The following is a 707-nucleotide window of genomic DNA, read 5'->3' on the forward strand; positions in this document are numbered from 1 at the left end:
TCTTATTTAGCTTAAGCCTTACTCATTTACAATGTATTTAAGTACAGTTAGCAAGAAAAATCAAATAGGCCCTGGCCGTAAGGGCCTCTCCCAAGTGCGGACTACCTAATGACTGATGAGTAGACCAGTATTGTTTGTGACCGAGCATGCTGCCACCATCAACCATTTTTTGTTGATGGATGGGTTAGGCCCGACGGCTTAGATTAAACAACTTGCGGTTTGGATTGGCAGGGCCGCGCGAACGCGTACCCCCTCGATCACAAATTATGACATGCACTCTCCTACTCGAGGAGATGCTAAGCCAACGCTCCTCCTAAGTGCAATGGAAGCCGTTGACCTAGGCCATGGGCCTTCTTGATCACCCAAAAACCCTGTCCAGGTAAGTATGGATCTATGGCTATACTCGACTTTCTTTAATACACTTCGTTTTTACTATCATCTATTTTCTCTATCCGATGTGGGACTAAATATTACAAATAGTTCCTCGATTCTTTCTACCATACCATTCTGAAGGTTTATGTCATCCACCCCTACAATTGTACACGTGCTATATGTGTGACTTAAATTAATCAGGTCATAGCCCGGCTTCAATAGGGGTCATTAAGCTAATTTTACGCTGGATTTTGACTAGGCTGACCGATTGATTATCATTGTATAATGAATGGCTAGGATAAACATAGTCAATGGTCCAAGATTCAAAAATAGAT

General features: G+C 42.4%; 1 non-coding gene across 1 annotated transcript; it reads right to left on the reverse strand.

Moving 5' to 3' along the window:
- Positions 1–226: 226 nt before the first annotated feature.
- LOC131217997 (U1 spliceosomal RNA) lies at positions 227–387 on the reverse strand. The gene has a single exon (XR_009157570.1). It is a non-coding gene; the product is annotated as a U1 spliceosomal RNA (small nuclear RNA).
- Positions 388–707: the final 320 nt, after the last annotated feature.

Source organism: Magnolia sinica, chromosome 10 (assembly GCF_029962835.1).
Source record: "Magnolia sinica isolate HGM2019 chromosome 10, MsV1, whole genome shotgun sequence".
NCBI lineage: Eukaryota > Viridiplantae > Streptophyta > Magnoliopsida > Magnoliales > Magnoliaceae > Magnolia > Magnolia sinica.